Source organism: Epinephelus fuscoguttatus, linkage group LG1, assembly GCF_011397635.1.
Source record: "Epinephelus fuscoguttatus linkage group LG1, E.fuscoguttatus.final_Chr_v1".
Lineage (NCBI taxonomy): Eukaryota > Metazoa > Chordata > Actinopteri > Perciformes > Serranidae > Epinephelus > Epinephelus fuscoguttatus.
In genome coordinates, this window is record NC_064752.1 from 13115268 (window position 1) to 13123555 (window position 8288).

The 8288-nt window shown below is 41.5% G+C and overlaps 1 long non-coding RNA gene across 1 annotated transcript in view; it reads right to left on the reverse strand.

The window, feature by feature from the left end:
• LOC125888076 (uncharacterized) overlaps positions 1-8288 on the reverse strand; it is a 200525-nt gene that overhangs the window by 157547 nt on the left and 34690 nt on the right. The window lies entirely within an intron of this gene.

The following is an 8288-nucleotide window of genomic DNA, read 5'->3' on the forward strand; positions in this document are numbered from 1 at the left end:
AGAGGCTGTGAAAATGTGATGCAGGAAGAGGGCAAAGGGTAAGCATGTGCTAGGGACAGAGAGTGTCTGTTTCAGCTCTGCCGCCCGAGGGTGTGTGTGTGAATGTGGTGAGTATGGAACATCTGCAGAGCGTCGTGGTGGTCCTGCAGGTCATGACACAGACATACCCCGAACCCAGACTGTACCCTGAGACTGTGAGGGGATCCCACACAGGGGACGCCCTTGACGCACACTTTGTTTTGGGAAGAAGTGACTTCATCAACACAGCACTTCCTTTCCTCCGAATTTCTTTTGTCTCCTTCCCGCTCACTCGAGGGCAGAGACCTGCGCTGCTCAGCCCCGAGAGGTAACGGTCAACATTTGCTGCAGTTTGAAATTAAATCCCCTCCCACTACTCCTCCTCCTCCTCCCAAACCTCCCCTCACTTTCCCTCCTTCTCAGCTCCTCTCTCATGAAATCACTTCAAGACAGGCTCCCCTCCTATGTAGCCAATCGGTGTGCTTTGTGGGATTTATGGCACCCATTTTCAAAGCGCCATAAAACAGTGTGTATGTGTGTTTCTGCAATTGTGTGTCTGCATGTGCACAAACATATTAACCAAAATTGAATTAGGAACACCCTTTCAATAAAGACTTCAAAAAAAAGTCCTCACCCTTAATTTAGCAGGGCATGCCAACTGCTTTTTCTTGAGTCAAAACAAAACCATGAATCTCTGAAGTTACACTGGTAATTATGAACGTGTGGCAAAGAAATTCTCTCCACACAAAAGATCGTCACATTAGGAGAGTTGCTGTTTTACAACTTCCTGTTCAACGCTCTGCCTTGGGCGCACAAATAATCCATTGCTGGTAAACTCTTCCTCTCAGACAGAATAAATACACACACTGTTGGTACTGCAAAACATTTGGAAGATTTAGGTTTTAAACAAAGCCGTAAACTAAAGTCTGTCTCCCATGAGATACTGAACTTATCACTAAGGCTTTAAATTTTTAAGCTTTAAAATCTTGTAAATTCTAGAAACTAAGAACAGAAGTCTTCTGAGGATATAATCCATGACATATTCTGTTAATTAGCTCTCTAGTTAGTAAGGTGGATCTGCCATTTAAAGTAGCCTACTGATTTGTCAGCCAAGCCTCAGTGATCCTAGGGGTGTCCAATTAGCAGCTTAAACTTCCATTACCAAAAAATAAGACTTCTTGGATAAAACATCTGTGACCTTCTGCCTAAAACACATCATAGAAGTGAAATATTAAGGTTTTTAAAATTTGTGTTTTTAAGAAACCAAACTAATTTACCAGCAAATAAGATAGAGTCTAACTGATGCCCTGGAGAAGTTTTCTGAAACTGTCAGTACAACCTGAAAGAAGTACACGTGACAGATAATCTGTGGGGAAAAAATCATATTCCTGTGTCTCCTCCTTGCGCTCCTAATGGCATTTGCAAGAATCCACTGTCTATTTGACATTACCGTACCTACAGCATAGGCTCTGTGTCGACATAGAGCTTACGCCGTAGCTTCAAGTGCACTTCCCCAGAATGGTACACATCGTGGTGACGCAGACGTCCTGTCTGTTTCTGTAAGCTGAAACCATTTCCCTCAGCGGAAACAAAGCTTTTATTTACTTTAATTTCACAGATAAGAAACAATAAATTGTGAAGACAGTAAAGCCTCCACTAAAATAGTATTTTAAGTCGTGTGTGTGATTTATCCTGGCTTCATATGAGTAGAGGGAATCTCCACTACTCGCTAGACTAATTTATACAATGTAAAATGCCATAGGCTTGTGCTAATAAAGTTAGCATGTTGTATTTGTTTGGAAAATGTTTAGTATAAGACAGTTGTTTAGTCAGTGAACCTTGTGAGTTGTAATGGAGCCACATTATGTACCTTTGTTAAAGGGCCAGTGTGTAAAATGGGTTGAAAACCATTGAAAACAGTGACATCAGTGGTCAAATTCTAGATTGCAGGGCTCACTCGCTCACCCCTCCCGTCGGGTAAATGATGGTGGCCTCGTAGGGACAAAAAGCCTTGCGCACGAGTTTTTCAGGAGTAGGTCTATCTAGCGACGAGGCAAATGTTTATTTAGAAATCTAAACCATGTTACGATATTGTAATGAATCACTCATGAGCAGGAGACCAGAGGAGCGTTCGGGAAAAAGGCCAGTTTGTTTAAGCACTCCAAAAACTCCAGTAACACTCCAGGGGGTAAAAGACTCCATCCCAAACTCTGACTCTTCTAGCGTAACACACACACTTCATACACACATACTCGTTTACAATACCTAGCGGGGACCCCCTCCCCTCTCTGCTCCACCAATCTCCAGCCCTCACACTGACTGACAGCGTAGCCTGTAAGCAGAGCTCAGCTGTTTATTTAGCCTAGCAATATCTCTGGACTATAGTAGCTGCAATGGACGACTTTGAACGCGATTTTGAAGAGTTTCTTGTAGCGGACACAGACCCAGAACCATACCTGTTTGAGCCGGAGCATACAGATGAGGAACTTGGATGCTGAGCGGGCGAGAAGAGAGGCTGAATCCTCCGCTCCCATTTTGCTGCACAGAATGGGATTCGGTGCTACTGCTACCATCGCTGGGGAGATATATCATCAGGAGGAAAAGCGCCGCAGAGAGTGCATCACAAGGAGTGAAGCTGCGTCTTCTTTTCCTCGCAGATGACGATTCAGGTTCATTCTCTCCTGTTGCATGTTAAGTGTGGTCCATTCGCAAACTTTATAACTAAAAAACTTTTCACTACTCTCTATCAATGAACTACTAACACTCTCTGCTGTTTCCTCCTCCTTCTTCCTTCCTTCCACTGTCTTCGTTGGTTCATTTATACACGCAAAATGCGTTCTCTGGCTGGCTGGATTGTCCGTTCGAGCTGCCTTACATACATGGCGGCGCAAGATGGCGACCTCTCTAAAGCAAGGCCCTTGCTATACATACATATATATATATAAAAGCATAATTATAAGGCTACGAAAACCAAATGAATTTTATTTTATAGCGATTATACACTTATATAAACATCTTAATGGGTAGAATATTCAGATTCAGATTCAGATTTGACAAAAAAACATGCCAAATATTACACACTGGCCCTTTAAATGTTGCTGTTGTCCCTGGCTTCATATGAGTAGAGGAAATGTCCGGTAGCCACTAAGCTAATTCATACAATTTAAAATGCCATAGGCTTTTGCTAATAACATTAGCATGTTGTATTTGTGGGGAAAATGTGTCCAGATAAAGCCAAGTGTTTGCCTATGAATGTTGTGAGTTATAGTGAAGCTGGTTTGTGTACTTGTGTTTGAAACTGTCTGTATTAAGCCATGTTTAATGTGTGTTTAATGTGTGTTTTGAATCAACTAATCTTGGCCACATGTGTAGGCTATGAGGTAGGTTTTCCATAGAGCTGATGCACAAGTATAAATCCACCTTGAATGAGAACCTTAACTTCGGCTGGTGGCAGCGCTTCGTTTCAGCTCGGCTGTTTTCAACTTGCGAGCAGGGTCACAAACTTTCTCATTTTACAGCTAAACAGTACACTGAAATATGATTCTGAAAGCCTTTAAGTCAAGAAATAGGCAATGCAGTATCAAAATCTTTTTTTATATTGATCAGCGCTGCCTTGGTTGACAGTTTAACCACAGTTCACAAGCAGCGATTGACATGGTGGCTTCTTGCAAATGCCAACAGAAGCACTATGAGGAGGCAGAGGAGCATGATTTTTTCACATTATCTGTCTCATTTTCTCTTGTCAGGATATACTGACAGTTTCATTAACTATGAATACTAGAATGACCTCCTCTTAGAGGAATGTCTCCCTGAACCAGTCAAGTTGCAGTTACAGTTTACATCTATGTCTGTGACTTCATAGATGCCTCACGCACAGCTTCACCCCAGCAGCACAGAAGATCCACACAATCACCACAGTTTCAAGGTGGGCACCCAAGATTAGTGTCACCAATTCAGTATCTAACCAAATGTCTCCCCTTCTGTTCCTGAGATATGACGTTGAGTAATGGCCAGAAAAGTACTTTTTCAGAACACAATGCTGTCACAATGAAGTTGACCTTTTACGTTTTGGATGTAAAATGTCATAATTTTATCCTATTAGACATTTGTGTGAAATTCTGTCATAAATAGCACATCAATTCTTGAGTTATGGACAAAGACATGTTTTGTGGGGTCATACTGACCTTAACCGTTGACCACCAAATTGTAAACAGTTTATTCTTGAGCATAAGTGGATGCTTGTGCCAAATTTGAGGAAATTCCCTCAAGGCCTTCTTGCTTTTATAAGAATAAGACAGACGTAAAGTCACAGCGACCTTGGCCTTGGACCACCAAAATTACGTTGTTGTGTCCAAGTGGATGTTTGTGCCAAATTCGGAGAAAGTCTCTCATGGTGTTCTTGAGCTATCACGTTCACTAAAATGAAAAAGATGAGGTCAAAACAACCTTGACCTTCGACCTATGACCACCAACATCTAATCAGTTTAATCGTGAGTATAAGTAGATGTTTGTGCCAAATTTGAGGAAATTCCCTTAAGGCCTTCTTGAGATATCGCTTTCATGAGAATGAGATGGATGCAAGGTAACAGTGACCATGGCCTTAGACCACCAAAATTGAATCAGTTCGGCGCTGAGTCAAAGGAGACATTTTTGCAAAATTTAGAGAATTTCTCTCAGGGTTCTTGAGATATCGCGTTCATGAGAATTGGACAGACAGACAACTTGAAAACATAATGCCATCCACCATGGCTGTCGCCTGCACCGTGGCATAAAAAGGTGTTTTTGGTAAAAGTTAACAACTACGGCTTTCATGTCCCATGTTTTCAGAAAACAGGTTGTAACATCAATGTCTCTTTCAGCAGTTTGCCTCCAAAACTAATGACGGACAATATGCTTTGTTTTCTGTTATAGATCAGAAACAGATGTGCATGTGTAAATTCACATGCTTTGACTGTAACAAAAAAAAAAAAAAGAAAAGAGAAAATAAAAAGAAAGCATGCATGCGAGTAAAAAAAAAAAAAATACATGTTCACAAAATGTTTGGCAATGGCTCAGCATTTTTGCGGTCTTTAAAGTATAGGGTAAATCTAAAGGGGACTCCTCGTGAGAAAGTACCAGCACAAAAGCACAATGCTTCTCTTTTGATATTGAATCCGGTTGCCTATATTCTCCTGAGACACTCCATCATACATTTCACAAGACATTACACACACACTCCTCCGAGGTGTATACACACAACGCATGGGACCGAAGAGCGCAAACCCTCAAATCTGGTTAAGACACACTTGTAAGCTAAACCAAAATACACACTGCTGTCAGGAATAATCTACAACACCAGCAGATATACGATGATTGCAACGTACTGTTACTGAAGAAACAGTGCGGCAGTTAAAAGGAAAATGGAGGCTGTGTTTTTAAACTCTATAAGCTGCAACAGATGTGCAGAACAGACAATATACTATAAACAAATAAAGCCATATGAAGCCAGGCCTATAGGCTTTAAATCACAGGACGCCAGCGGTAGAAATGTTTACCAGATTTGCTTTCTGTAAGGTTGTAGGAGGAGCGCACTTGCTGTCTGTGTTTGTTTCCTGCTCTGTGACCATGACAAGCTTCTCTGTGACACTTTAAACCAAACACTGTCACAACGGAAGACAGATTTCCTCACCTCCATTGTCTTCTGTTGGGTATCTGATGGTGAATGGTAAAAGATCTCTGACTGTACTTTCACACAGAGATATTATTATCTTTAATTCACAATGACACAAAAGGCAAGAATGAAAACACCCATTTCCTATATATACACAGGAATACTTCACATCTAAAAATGACCATTTGTACATCAATTACTCACCATGTGTTACACTGAATTTGAGAAGAAAACTGATTTTCTCACATGACACCGGTCAAAGAAAAATCTAAACTCTGAGAAATTCTTGATTGAATTGAAGTTATGAGTTATTGAGTTATGGCCAAAGACATCTTTTGTGGAGTCACACTGACCTTAACCATCGACCACCAAATTGTAATCAGTTTATTCTTGAGCATAAGTGGACGTTTGTGCCAAATTTGAGGAAATTCCCTCAAGGCCTTCTTGCTTTTATAAGAATAAGACAGACGCAAGGTCACAGCGACCTTGGCCTTGGACCACCAAAATTACGTCATCATCGTTGAGTCCAAGTGGATGTTTGTGCTGAATTTGGAGAAAGTCTCTCATGGTGTTCTTGAGCTGTCACTAAAATGAAATTCTTGATTGAATTGAAGTCATAGGGGTCCGTTTTTAACAATAACAAAACTATATCAAAACGTCCATTTACAAACTCTCACACAACTCATGCATCTCATTTATCCAGTCAAATGCTTCCCAAACACATGCATGTTCACCTAACCTTAATATTTAGGGTGCTTTCAGACCTAGAGTTGTCTTGCTTTGGTCCGAATCAGGGACTCGTTTTGTTACAAAGCTGCATAATTGCCTAGAGTTGGTTCGTGTTCTCACGGCAGCATTTACAAGCGGACCAGATAAAATATTTGCGGGAAAAATCCAGGAAGTAAACAAAACGTTGAAGAAGAGTACACTTGCAAGATAAATGTGACACTTTCTAATGTCACAATGGAGGGACAACTACGCAGGTTGATTTTAGCACTGCTCATCGTGGACTATATTACTGTCATTGTTCATTTTAGTCAAACCATACAGTTTGAAAACGAGGCGCGGCTCCAACTAGAAAACAATGTTCTGATGCATTGGATGTGCTGAATGTGCATATTAAGGCAGTACAGGAGGAGGTGCACATTAATAATCCTCCAGGACTGTAACATGCTCATGTTTAACCCAAACAATGTGTCATGTGACTGCAGCTGGTTCGGATCGAGGTCAGAACATGTTCTCACCACAAACGAACTGCACCAGAGTTCTTTGTAACCGGACCGAGACCACCTCTTCAAGAAGGTCTTGGTCTGGTTGTTTTGGTGCACACCCGAGTGTGATTGCTGTGTTCACACCTGCCCAAACGAACTGCAATTAGGGGGCAAATGAACTTGAGTTTGATTGAACCAAACCAAACAGGGCAGGTGTGAAAGCACCCTAAAACTGAACTGAAAGTGAAACGTAACTATGGTCTCTTCAAAGCCAAACTCCATTGACAAAAACACTGATTTTTACCTCACTGAACACAAGAGCTGCTGGTCTACCGCCTCCTCGATAGGTTAGTTTATTTGTGTTATTGTGTAACTTTGGTAAATCCAAACTAATCCTTTAAAACACCAAAGTCACACAATAACACAAAATAACTAACCGAAGGTAACAGCGGAAGACCAGCAGCTCCTATGTTCAGTCGGGTAAAAGTACGGTTTTTGTCAATGGAGTTTGGCTGTGAAGAGACCATAGATGTGTTTCACTTTTTGTCCTGTTTCAAATAGTTTCAGCGAAATTGCATGTTTGAGAAACACTGAGCATGTGACTGAATAAATGAGACTTGGATTATACAGCATGAGTTGTGGGAGAGTTTGTAAACAGATGTTTTGATATAGTTTTGCTGTTGTTAAATGCAGACCCCTTTTACTTCAGTGTATCCAGAATTTTCTCAGCATTTGGATTCGTCATTCACCTGGAGGCATGCCAAAAAAACCCCCACAAGTTTTCCTTTACAAATTCAGTTTATCACAGGGTCAGTCATTGATATACAAATGGTCATTTTCAGATGTGAAGTATTCCTTTCAGTCACAAATTACAGGTAAAAATCAGGGTACTGAGCTCCTTGCAAGAGCGGAGTACGTGGAAGAATATACAAAGGAAAAAAAATTGCCGCTCTATTCTGCCTTACTGCCATCTGACAGGAAACAGTGATTCACGAGGACTCCAGTAGCAGAAATACTTAACAAACTAACAGTCTAATGAATGTTTTACTGGGGTGACATGACTGCTGCTGTCCAGCTGTGGCTGCTGTAATGGGCACACCACTGATTATTCTCTTCGGGTTTTCAGCAAAGCTCATCTTGAGTCACAGTGAGGGGCCAATTGCCCACCTCAACGCCCTGCTGTTTGAGCTGAATGTTTGATAGGGGTCTGGCAAGAGGGAAGGAGGGGGGATAACAGGGAGGAAATGGGGTGATGGTGGGGGGAGGATGGGGCCAAAACAGGGACAAGGGGGGACCCTGGGCACTGGGACTGGTATCAAATTACAAGAGCGTTTCTTAAGTGTGTAAGATGTAGCTGTGGTGGCCCAGTTTACTTCTCTCGACTCTGTGTTGTTGCGACTTTTTTCTTT